Source organism: Alnus glutinosa, chromosome 3 (assembly GCF_958979055.1).
Source record: "Alnus glutinosa chromosome 3, dhAlnGlut1.1, whole genome shotgun sequence".
NCBI classification, from domain to species: domain Eukaryota; kingdom Viridiplantae; phylum Streptophyta; class Magnoliopsida; order Fagales; family Betulaceae; genus Alnus; species Alnus glutinosa.
Window position 1 is genome coordinate 21,356,449 of NC_084888.1, and position 13,632 is coordinate 21,370,080.

Genomic DNA, 13,632 nt, shown 5'->3' on the forward strand with positions numbered 1-13,632 from the left:
TAAAGTAAACATAGTTATTATGAGTGCAAATTTAAAGAAGAGTACAAAAAAATAAAAAATAATAATAAAATATGCCAGACGATATATAGTGAAATAGTAAATTATATAATTTTATTTTATTTGTTGTATTTTATTTTTTTGACTTTTTGCTCCCTCCCATTATCCACCTTTTTGCTGTATACAACTTTTTTCTACTCTCGTAACTAGATGTTTGGCAAGTGACGAAGGTAGTTTCGTGCAATGATGAGCTTCACGCGTGTCAGTGACAAGACTTCACTATGCCCAGTGTTGAGTGTCTCGAAAGCTCAAAATAAGCAAGCGAACTTATTATCCCGAAAATGTCCTTGGGTTGCAGTCAATTTGTTTTTAGAACAGTTATGGCTTATGCTTTGCAGGACACATTAATTCATTTTTAGGACAGAAGGGCATTTTTGGGATAAGAAGTTGGCTTGTTAATTTCGAGCTTTCAAGACACTCAACGCTGAGCACAGTGAGGTCTTGTCACTGACGCGTGAAGCTAATCACTGCTGCCTGCAGGAAACTCCCTTCGCAAGCATCTCTTCTTCTTCCTGTTTCTTATTCTTGCACCTCTTTTCTAGTTTTCTTCTACCTTATGAAACTCATCACCTCATCGGTAAACACTACATGCCAAACCCAATTTTGTTAAGAAATGGCGTTCTTTCTTAACAAAATTGGTGTCGTTTCTCATTTCCGATCTCATATTTTCCAGGTACGCACACTATGTCTCTTCTCTTTCCGATTCTCTTGTCTTCGATGTCCTTTTCTTTCGATGTCTTATATGTTTATCTCTTCCAATTTGTGCTCTGCTCCAATAAAGCAGAAGATGGAGGACGCTCTCTCTCTCTCTCTCTCGCCACGCGTACCGCATTGAACCCGACCTCGTGAGAAAGCTGTTAGTCTCTCTCTTCTATCTTCGCTCAAAACTGGTTTATTCTATTGTTTATTTTTATTTTTATGCTAAAATAAAGAAAATAATAATTGAAATAATTTGATTCAGCGAGCTCGAGTACTCGACTCGAGCTCGAGATCGACCAAAATGATCGAGCTCGAGCTCGAGTTCGATCATGAATTTTACATTGACGAGTCGATCTCGAACATAAGTTTTAGGCTCGTGTCGAGCTCGAGCCCGAGCCCGAGCTTGATGGAAAGTTAAACGAGTCGATCTCGCACAACTGGTACTCGCTCAAGATCGGCTCGAATACACCCCTAATTGCAATGGTACTACTTACTATTTATTAAAACATTTTATGTTTGATAACTCAAAGCATTAATATAGTAAGCATTAATTTATGTCAGTTCTTATTTTGCTACATTTGCATGCTTCATCTGTTCCGATTCTTAATGGAACAAATTTCTCATACTAGGCTGAACAAGTTCAGTTTCACCTTGGTGTTCTGGATCTTGACTTGGCACTTAGGACTGAGAAACCGCCTGCTATTACTGATTCAAGCAATGCGGAAGAAAAGGCTTTATACACAATGATGGAGAGAGGGGGGGCCGGTGGGGGCCATGGCCCCCCCTCAACTCTTAAGAGAAAAAAAAAATTAAAAAAAATTAAAAATTAAAAATTAAAAATTAAAAAAAATTCAGGTAAAACAAAAAAAAATTAAATTAAGGTTTTTTTTTTTAGATGAATCAAATTAAGGTTTTTTTTTTGCCTATTGGCCCCTAGCAAGATTTTTTTTTTCCTTGCCCCCTTCCCTTTTATCATCTCTTCAACTATTGTCAAAACTTTTTCCTTTAATATTTCACGGGTAGCAAGGGACATGCCTAAGAATCTAACAATGGAAAGATCTTTACAAAGTTGTAGAGACTGTGTTCAAAGTAAACGAAAAGGGTTTAATAAAGTAGTGCATTGGAAGAAGACATGTGTAGATTTGAGGAGTCACAAGCTTAACCAAGCTCGATTTCCTAAGAATGTGTGGAAAAAATAACTGAAACCTTTTTTATTTTTATTTTTATTTTTATTTTTTATTTTTTGAATCTTTGGACAGTGGTTTTCTTTACTTTTTTTTCTTTTTTTTTTTTTTTTTTCTAAAAACTCTTTTTACTTTTGCTTATTGATTTTTAATTTGAATGGAATAATAAAAATATCAAAACTAGGTTATGTTTAATTTACTTAAAATTTGCCTTTATACATATACTTTAATCCCTATTTGAAAAAAAAAAATTATTTGGCCCCCTCCCATTAAAATGGCTGGCTCCGTCCCTGTTTATACATGTCTTGGGAAAGATCAAATAGATTAAACATTATATTTATGTGAATGAGCATAGCGAGTAATATTAAGTCAACGCTTCCTAAATGTGATAGTGCTAAAGAATTCCTTACAACTGTAGAAGAATGTTTCCATTCAACTGACAAGTCTCTTGCTGGGACTTTGATGGTTGAACATACCACCATGAAATTTGATGGTACACGTGGCATGCATAAGCATATCCTTGAAATGACAAATCTAGCTGGTAAGTTAAAGGCTATTGGGATGAATGTGGATGAGTTCTTTCTCATGCAATTTATCTTGAATTCCTTGCCTCCTCAATATGGGCTATTTGAAATTCATTACAACACTATTAAGGATAAATGGAATGTAAATGAATTGGCTAACATGCTTGTTCAAGAAGAGGCAAGGCTTAAGCAATAAAAACATCATTCAGTTCATCTTGTAAGTCATAGAGCCAAAAAGAAGTGGAAGAAGCCTAAAAAAGGTAAAATGATAGAGCCATCTAATGTTAATTGTGATGACCCAATTTTTTTTTTTTTTTGAAACATAAAATGAGTCATCACAGTGGCACGACTACATGTCGCTCAGCCAACATACAGTACACATTCCATAACATGTACCTGGTAATCAGAGTTCCATTTACGCAGCGGATAACAAATAATAACATTAACAACATAGCGAAAGATCCATCTATAAACAATAGTTAATTACAATAAAAGAGCCATTAATGTTTATCTATTTAAGACTTCTACATAACTATTAAATACATACCAAAAGACTAGCTCATAAATACAAGTGTCACAAGCGACACGAGCCATAAACTAAGTCTACCAAAGGCAAACAACCCATAGTCCAACCATTATAACTGTCGCGTCGGGCTTCAGTCATAACATCCCAAGTGCTATGCTATGACGTCATTCACTAGATCCACTGAACCTGCAGTCAAAGCATCAGAGTCTATACGGTTGTGGGTTTAATCACATCCGTACAGGTGAAGGTATGAGTTCACCACCTCAGCAGTATAAAACTCACTAAGTATACAATATACACAAACATAATTGCTTGTAGAGTACAACAACGTTATTCACAAATTATTAAGTTCCCGCAACAGCACATTATCAAGTACAAGTCTCGTTGTTCATCACACATTATTTTATCCCGGTTTCCACTAACAATATTCCACGCGTACCATAAACATTATTTCACACATCACACCAGTGCTAGTACTTCAATGCTAGGCTTACCGCCAACACCGCCCGTAAAACTACGACTCGCAAAGCATACATCTCACGTGTACTAGCACTTCAATGCTAGGCTTACCACACATCTCTCAAGTGCTAGCACTTTAATGCTAGGCTTACCATCAACACCGCCCGTAAAGTTACGACCCGCAGGGTTCATATCTCACGTGAACGAGCACTTCAATGTTAGACTTACCACATATCTCACTAGTGCTAGCACTTCAATGCTAGGCTTACCGTCAACACCGCCCGTAAAACTACGACCCGCAGGGCACACATCTCATGTGAACTAGCACTTCAATGCTAGACTTACCACATATCTCACTAGTGCTAGCACTTCAATGCTAGGCTTACCACACATCTCAGCCAAGAGCTGCTACCCTTTGGCCTACCACTCATCTCAGCCAAGAGCTGCTACACTATGGCCTACCACTGTGCCAGATACTACAACACTGGACTTACCATCTATCAACTACCGGATTCTCATAATACCAAAGCATCCACACTATATACATATCATCACATGTGTATTCCCAAACATTTTTCTTTCAACACATACCACATTCATTTTTATCAACAATTCCATAACCATCAATACATTCCAATTTCAACAACATCCATTTATCATCATAATTCTCAATCCAAATATATCATAACCCATTCACATATATTTTTACCAACATTTCCATAACTATAAATACATTACAATTTCAACATCCATTTATCCATACAATTACAAACCAATATATCCCATCTCAATCATAAACAATTTTCTCAATAAATTCCATAATCATAAACAATCAAGATTCCTCAACATCCATTTATCCACACAATTACAAACCAATATATCCCAACTCAATCATAAACAATTTCCTCAACAAATTCCATAATCATAAATACAACCAATCATTATCAATATCAACTTATCATTACAATTCCCAATCCAATAACTCACAATTCAATTACATGCATCTTCACCAACAAATTCTATAATCATAAATGCAACCAAATGCAACAATACGTAAATCTAAGTTCCTAGGATTCCTCAGTGAGTAGAATACTCACCTTAGTTGCATTGGACTCATGAATCCAACATTCCCCTAGATTCTAGTCACTTGGACTCTACATTGAATAACCAATCGAAGTCTCAAATCATGATACGATCCTGCAAACATTGGCATTATTAGACGATGCTATTGATCCTATACTTGATAGCACATAAACTACCCACATGTTCATAGGTCGCATTATTCGCTTCTAAAGCTAGTTAAGTATCTGAAACTATTATTAGGTTATCATTTATGTTTAGGTTTATATTTTATACATCTTATCATCTAAGTTACGCTTACTATTTTATTAGTCTAGTTATTGTTATTAAGTCATTATCAGAGTTAATCCTTTTTAAAGCTTCTTGTTTATTTACTAAGTTAGCAATATATATATAAACCACATACATGTATATGCGAATGTATACATATATGTATATACACATATAACATTTAAGCCTAATCCGATGATACACTAAAATACTATGTGTACAGGATAGGTGAATTAGCTATTAAGTTGTCACATAATAGATTCATATTACATTTATGTGTTCTATAAGCTTACTAACTTATACATATCCGCTTAGGGTTATTTGGATAATTTACCATTTTTAAAGCATTCTCATTTAATCAATACATTTAGTACTAACAACCATAATAGAAATTAATCAAACTTTATTCCTAACCGGTTAACTTATCAAAACAGTCCCTAGAATCCATACAATACCAATCACCATCATTACAAACTCTATTCAAACAACAAGCCAAGATTCTCTTACCACCAAACCTTCTATCTCCCTAACCTTTCATCAAGATCAATCAAAACCCCTCATTTACATACAATGTGACGTAGCCTTTAGGACTACAAAAATCGACCACTAACATTGGATTCAAGCTCTAGCAAATAATCATTAACTAACATTATTAAATTTACCAATCTAAAAACCATATTTGAATCTCATTGAAATACTCATCAAAACTAGCTCATACCTTCTCTAAAGCTCAAACCATAAATTATCAAGCCAAGCTCTAAAACACCAAAATCACATATGGCAACATTTTCCTTCACATCAAACCCACTAAAATTCCAATAATCATAAGCCACAATCATCTACCAAATTTCTTCCAAAACTAAACCCAATTCAATCAAACATTCTACCATCTACATAATGGAACATTGACCATCAATTAACACAATTACCTCTAATCTTGGAACACATCCCAGATCTAGAATTTTATTAAAATATTACTTCCTAATCCAACAAACAATCTAACAATCTATTTAGAGTACACTTCTACAAAAATCAAAACCCTGAGGGATAGCATCATTCGGCCATCACTACAAAAATCACCCTCCATTTTCGGTTTCAACCCAAAAGCATAGACCAAATCACACTTTAAGAAACCCATCGTTATAACTCATAAGAGGACTCCAAATCCAAACATCAAACTCAAGAAAAGCAACCATTGAAGCTCCATCACTCACAATCGGGCCACAGCAAATTTAAATGAAAATCAAGAGTAATTTGGAACACCCATTCGGTCTACCAAAAATTAGGGAATATCCAAGCGAAAAATCGAAGAAGGGGAAGAGATGTATCTCACCGGAACAGGGCCAAGATTCACGGCCCTAGTTGTTGCCTCCACGCCATGACAGTGGCTTGACCACCCAGCTCCAAAATCGCACCACCCACGACCAAGGATCCTCTTCCACACTCGGGCTCTCCTTCAACTCGGGTTGGGTCTCACTTAGTTCACCTCTCTCTCTCTCTCTCTCTCTCTCTCTCTCTCTCTCGGGTGGATCTCTCTCTCATGGTCTCAATCTTTCTGTCTCGGTGTGTGTGTGTGCGTGCGTGAAGGAGAGAACGAAGAGAAGAGAGGAGAGGAAGAGAAGGAGAAAATGAGAGGGGGAGTGGGCTGAGACGCACAGAACCGGGGGGGGGGGGGGGTTGGCTGTTTGCGAGAAGAGAGGGAGAAGGGAAGAAGAAGAAAAGAGAAGAAAAGAAGAAAAGAGAAGGAGAAGAGAGAACATGCGGCCGGGAGGAAGAAAAGGAAGAAAAGAGAGAAGAAAAGTGAGATATGCGTGTGAGGAGGAGAGAGATTCGGGTGGTCCAAAAGAGAGAGGAAAAATGAAGAGAAAAGGAAAGAGAAAGGGAAGAAAGAGAAGAAGTGGGACACTTGTCCCATTGTAAGTGGATGGGAAGAGATAGGGTAATTTTCTCCTAGCAAATCCGGTAGTGACACATGGCAGGGTAAGGTTTCTTTTTATTTAAATGCTCAGACTTTTATAAATTACGCTAGGACCCTACAATATCGATATCCTATCTTTTAACAATTAATCTAAAACCTTACATTTAATTTGACCACATTCGTACCCATACAAATAATTATTTATTACTCTAGGACCTATAGTTCTTATTATTTATTATTTCCTAAAGACCCAATAGTAAAATATTATTATTTCAATTTTCATTATTTTATCTTAGACTCATTTTATTTACATAATATAAATATTATCACCTAGAATATATTTATTAGTTTCATCTATTTAATAAATATAATTTATTAAATGGTAAATCTCCTATTTATTTTCTTGATCATTACATTAATGGACCTCCTCAAGCAATTGAGGTTCATGAGAAGGGATTGAACAAAATCAAGTGTCATTTCTGTAGAAAGTTTGGGCATGTTCAGAAAGATTATCACAAACATAAGGTATGGTTTGAAAAGAAAGGTAAGCATTTAGCTTGCGTATGTTTTGAATCAAATTGTGATGACCCATTTTTTTTTAAAAAAAAAAAAAAAAAAATACATAAATGGATCCTCACAGTGGCACGACTACTTGTCGCTCAACCAACATGACGTACACGTTCCATAACATGTACCTGATATTCAGAGTTACATCTGACACAACGGAATATAAATGTGCAGCGGAACACATATCAATAGCGGAAATACATTTAATACATAACCGTTAATTACAACAAGAGCCATTTACAAGTCTATCTATTTAAGGCTTATAAAACACATACTAAAATACAGGCTCAATAAATACATATGCCATGTAGGACACGAACCATAAATAAAATACCCAAAATGTGGACTACCCATGAGTCCGTGACTTATGACTGTCGCGATGTGCTCCAATCATAGCATCCCATACGCTAGGTGGATGAGTCAATATCTATATCTGCAAAACTTGCAACCAAAGCATCAATGTATGCACGGTTACGGGGGTTGCTGCATCCGCACAGGTGGAATTATGAGTCCACCGTCTCCGTATAAAACATATCGAGACCTCAGTGATATTAAACTAATTGAATTTTTACAAAGAACCAACTTTTTCCTTTTTAGTCTCACGTACACTATAACAGCTACCAATTTATAAACTCCATAGCTGATATAACAAACACCGACTATCAGAAAACATTTAAAACATACTATGTAGTTGGACTCATACATAAAAGTTCCAATGGCTTGGAAGCAACTACGTATAGACCCACCTACAATAATACTTTTATGTTTGTAGCTCAAATGCACAGAGATCTAACATTATTAACTGTGATATCACCGTGCCTCAGGGCATTACAACTTCATGTCTATGGCACATAGTTGTCAATGCGGTTACTAGAGTAAAACTCTTATATCCAAGCACTTCTTACTGATGTACCACGACAATCCATCTAACTACTCCCAAGTCACACTGATATCACAACCAATAGCATCACATCCAAGTACACCAAACTTAAAACGTGCCATCTCGCTCTTTAGTACGAGTTTACTATCATTTTCCGAATATGGTTAACATCGAATCCTAGGGTATTACAACTTCATTTCTATGACAATCCATCTACCTACTCCCAGGACATTGTATTACTCATACCAAACAATGACAATACCCTTGTACATCCAAGCTCAATGTTCTTAAATCATGCAACTAGACGATAGCAATATACATAAGCTCTTTTCCATTAAAACTCTTAGGCATATTAATACGTCTAGCATAAAAACTACAATATTCTGTATCATGAAAATATCACACAATTTAAATCATGTTATATATGCTATGCATGCTAATGTGCTGCTGTTAAACTGAGCTGTTACTGGGCTACTGCTGGGTTACTGTATGCTTTATGCTCTATGTTACATGTTCTATGCTCTGTGCTTGACCAGTAAGTATTGCCTTACTGTATCATGCTGTTAAATCATACTTTGCTAAACAATTCAATACTTCATCCGAATCATGCAACACACAATATTAGATTCTGAAACTATCATTGATATATTTGAACATACTCTAAAGTACTCAAATTAACCAAAACAAATATATTCAACATATAGTTGGTTCAGATTTATAAAACAACATATATATTTTGCAATTCTATAATATATACAAATAATAGTTTCTCAGTGAGTAAAATATCACCTGACTGCGTGGATATTAAGAACTAGGTCTCCTAGACATCACTTTGCAATGTATCACTGTGAAATAACACATTGCACTAATTAGCACATTAAATAATTAACACCCTCATTAGCACTTGAATCGCTCAAGGCTAAACCGTTGGAAAACCTATAATATTTTAAGGGTTACAAACGTCTACCCATAAATCCTAGACACTAACTAAAACTCAAACAACACTAACCTAAAGTATTTACTAAGGATTAGATATTAAAATCACTATTTAATTATTTACTAACCCACAATTAATTTCACTAACCCATAAATAATTTTCACTAACACTTATAATAATATTATACCTAAAATTATATTCACTAATCTCTAGATTATTTCTCACTAACATTTTTCCAATATCATTTGTTAGTATTTTAATTGGCTACATTCTGCTGACAAAATAACTATTATGTAATGTTGCTATGTTCACAGGGATGTTGTATATTTCAGAGTCTTCAGATATTCAGAGTTTATTTCTCTGATATGGAAAGAGTCGTATTATGACAAGGTGCAAGTGTCACAAGCTTCATGAAGGCTATTCCAATGTTCAAGGAAGATTCTGTGTATATTCCAACTCAGAGAAGTCGGATCCCAAGCAACCATCCGGACAATGTGGTGTTCCCGTCCGTATGCTCTTCAGTTAGCAACATCCGTTCGGACGACGTGAACTTTCCGTCCGGACGCCCATCAGTGTCTAGAAACTTCGAACTGTTCAAGATTGCATCCGTTCGGACGTAATGGCAAATTGTCCGGACACTATTAAGAGTTCAAGAAGAATCCAGTATTCAAGTGCATCCATCCGGACGACGTGGCAATACCTTCTGGATACTATTTAGTTCGACAAGCAATAGGGTTTCTATCTCAGACACATATATGGGAAGACAGCTGGAAACAATCTGGACGATGTGATGTTCCCGTCCGGACGCTATCCTTGGTAAGGCAAGTCGTACAGCATAAGTGCAACCGTCTGAACGCTAAGGCAACACCATCCGGATGCGGCCTTGATATGGAAGCCTGCGGTTGCAATTGATCGTCCGGACGCTCTGTCAAGCCATCCGGACACCCTCTAGTATTTCAATCATAACTTTCTACTCAAATATCGAATTGGGATGAAATTGGCATCATTGGAAAGCTAACAAAAAGATATACAACCTGACCATCTGGAAGGCCAAGAAAAACATTCGGACGCACACCCAAAACTATCCGGATGCATTTCAGGCTTCCAAGAAGATTTATGCGCACGTCTCAGTGTTTTTATCATAACTCTCTGCTCGAGTATCAGATTGAGACGAAATTGTGTCGTTGGAAAGCTAAGAAAAAAAATCCTACAACTTATATTTCCGAAAGATGTCCGGATGGCCCACTGCCCGGACGGAAAGAGAGTAGCGTCCAGACGGCCTCCAGATATGCATTGTTTCTGAAGTATATCACAGAAATCCGTTTGGACGTGGCAAATTTCCGTCCGGACGCTCGACAGATAGAGTCCAATTTTCAATAGTTTTTAAGGTCTCTTAAAGCCTATAAATAGGGGGCTCTAGGTCTGTGTTTTGTACAGAATTCGATGGTGAATTCCATAGTGCTTAGAGAGGGTGATATTGAAAATCTGCTAACTCTCTAGCCGTTGTCTGTGTGTGCTCGTTGTTTGTGTGAAGTCTATCTTAGGGGTCGGCCCTAAGGTAAAGGAATCCATCAAAAACCCCTTCAGGTGGAAGATCTAGTTGGGAAGCGTTCGTGTTGGGTTACACGTCAGAGTTAAAGGTATGACTACTGGATAGGGTTATGTGAGTACGAGTGTCTTGTAACTAGCTTTGTTTTTGGATAGTGGATTTCCTGGGTTTGGCTGCCCCGGAGTGGTTTTTTCTCTTCATAGAGTTTCCACTTCGTAACAAATATCTTGTCTCATTTAATTCCTTATTTAAGATATTTGTTTGCACACAAACACACTTGGTTTGTTTTAGAAGTCAATAAATTATTTTCATCATTAACTTTAAAATTATGATCATTAATCTTTTTACAACAATTACTAACTTATTAACATAATTTAACGATCTAGATTTTAATCACTTAAAAACCTCCAAATTAATTTAACCCCACAAATTAAGTTTTCCAAAAGTAACCCATAATTTATTTTACTAACCCATAACATAATATTGACAATAACAACACTAACATATAAGGTTTACTTAGGATTAAGCACAAGAAATCGCAAATAAAATACATAACCCAAAAGTTAGGTTTGAGGAAACTCACCAAAAATTTCACCAAATGTAAATCCAACACTTGGAGAGTGTTTAGCAAGCTCCTCACAACAAATCCTAAGAACACATAAAATCAAACTCATGTATCTTTATATTTAATCTAAAATCTCAAAGACCAAGAGTTTGTGAAAATACCTCAAACCAATCGGTAGAAACGTAGAACGGGCTTCGTAGATCACGTTTCTGAAAATCGGACTGAAGAACGGACCGTTAGATCTTCATAGATCGAAGTTTTTGTATGAAAAATCTTAAAGAAAACTCTCCCCTCATTTTTTTTCTTTTCTTTTCTCTCATGGTCTGATCACTGCCTCCTTTCCTTTTTTGTGCGCCTCACACTTCACTTTTCTTTTCTTTTCTTTTTTTGCTGAAGAGCCGTGTGGCCCTTCTTTCCTAAAATGGCTGCATGGCCATTTGCTAATGTAAAGCAATGGCCATCAGGCCACAGTTTTATTTTTATTTTTTAACTTTTTCTTTTGACTTTTATTTTTGACTTTTCTTTCTGTTTTTTTTTTTTCTTTTTTTTATTTGCTTTTTTTTTTTTTTCTATTTTTTTTTCTTTTCTTTTGGACCTAAAATATTCTTTTGCATTTTTTTTAAGGACAGTAAAGTAACATTAGTCAATTATTTACTCAACTTTAATATTTTAATTACTAAAAATGTCTTGAACATTACACAAATCTTACTGTAGTTCCTTCCATTACTTGGTGGATTGACTCAGGTTCTACTGTTCATGTTTCTAATTCGATGTAGGGCTTTCTTACAATCCAAACTTTAAACCCAAATGAAAATTTCATAGTCATGGAAAATAGGATTAAAGTTCAAGTTGTTGCCATTGGAACCTTTTGTTTGTTTCTAGAAACTAGTTGTTACTTAGATTTGTTTCAAACACTTTATGTTCCTTCAATTTCTCTTAATTTAGTTTCTTTATCTAAACTTGATCTTGATGGCTATTACTTTACATTCCGCAATAAAAAATTCAATTTGTTTAAAAATATCCTTTTTATTGGTTTTGGGAATCTATGTGATGGTTTGTATAAATTGAATCTTAATAGCCATTTTGCTGAAAGCCTCCTAACCCTGCAGCATAATGTTGGAATTAAGGGTAGCCTGATTAATGAAAATTCATCAATCTTGTGGCACAGACGATTGGGTCATATATTCAAAGAAAGATTAGAGAGATTAGTAAAAGATGGGATTCTTCCGAATCTAGATTTTACTGATTTCGATGTGTGTGTGGATTGTATTAAGGGAAAACAAACCAAACACACAAAGAAATGTGCTACAAGAAGTGGCGAACTTCTAGAAATTGTCCATACAGACATTTGTGGACCTTTTGACTCACTGTCTTTTGGTAGAGAAAAGTATTTTATCACTTTTATTGATGACTTTTCACGTTACTGTTATATCTATTTGTTGCATGAAAAATCTCAAGCAGTGGATGCCTTAGAGGTATACATTACTGAGGTTGAAAGACAACTAGATAGAAAAGTAAAAGTTGTCAGATCAAATAGAGGTGGTGAGTATTATGGAAGGTATGATGGATTAGGTCAATGCCTTGGCCCATTTGCTAAACTCCTTGAAAAACATGGCATATGTGCACAATACACTATGCCAGGTACGCCTCAGCAGAATGGTGTAGCTGAAAGGCGTAATCGTACTTTAATGGATATGGTTAGAAGTATGTTAAGTAATTCCTCTCTACCCATTTCATTATGGATGGAAGCTCTTAGGACCGATGTATATTTACTAAATAGAGTTCCTTCTAAAGTAGTTCCAAAGACTCCTTTTGAATTGTGGACTGGAAGGAAACCAAGTTTGAGGCACCTGCATGTTTTGGGTTGTCCAGCGGAAGTTAGAATCTATAATCCACATGAAAAGAAATTGGATTTTAAAACCATTAGTGGTTACTTTATTGGTTATCCAGCAAAATCTAAAGGGTATATGTTTTATTGTCCTACACATAGTACGAAAATTGTTGAAATTGGTAATGCTAGATTCCTTGAAAATGGTGAAATCAGTGGGAGTGATAAACCACAAAATGTGGTTATTCAAGAAGTTAGGGTACAAGTCCCACTACCCATAACTTCTAAAAAAAATGTTGTTCCTACAGTTGTACAATCATCTGACAACATTGAACAAGTTATTGATCAATCACTCCATGATGAGATTATCACCAATGAACCAATTATAGAAGAATCACAAGGAATAGCATTAAGGAGGTCTCAAAGAGAATGTAGATCTGCTATTTCAGATGATTATCTGGTTTATTTATAAGAATCTGATTTTGATATAGGGACAAGTAAGGACCCGGTTTCGTTTTCACAAGCCATTGAAGGTAATAATTCTGTTAAATGGATTAAGGCCATGAATGATGAGTTGAAATCAATGGAC